Source organism: Juglans regia, unplaced genomic scaffold (genome assembly GCF_001411555.2).
Source record: "Juglans regia cultivar Chandler unplaced genomic scaffold, Walnut 2.0 Scaffold_17946, whole genome shotgun sequence".
Taxonomy (NCBI): domain Eukaryota; kingdom Viridiplantae; phylum Streptophyta; class Magnoliopsida; order Fagales; family Juglandaceae; genus Juglans; species Juglans regia.
Genome location: NW_023348686.1, coordinates 1 through 201, shown reverse-complemented (window position 1 = coordinate 201; position 201 = coordinate 1). Strand labels below are relative to the sequence as shown.

The 201-nt window shown below is 53.2% G+C and overlaps 1 pseudogene; it reads right to left on the bottom strand.

The window, feature by feature from the left end:
- Nucleotides 1-101: 101 nt before the first annotated feature.
- On the bottom strand, nucleotides 102-201 carry LOC118345230 (annotated as a pseudogene; the record flags this gene model as incomplete).

The window sequence follows — 201 nt, the reverse complement described above, 5'->3', positions numbered from 1 at the left end:
CCCATGGCTACGCGATGGGGAGGGCGAGATTTTCCCAAAAATCCACTCCCGAGTGCTCCTTCTTGTCAATTAATCTCGCAAGGCGGAAAAAACAAAAACGAGAGGTGCAACACGAGGACTTCCCAGGAGGTCACCCATCCTAGTACTACTCTCGCCCAAGCACGCTTCACTGCGGAGTTCTGATGGGATCCGGTGCATTAG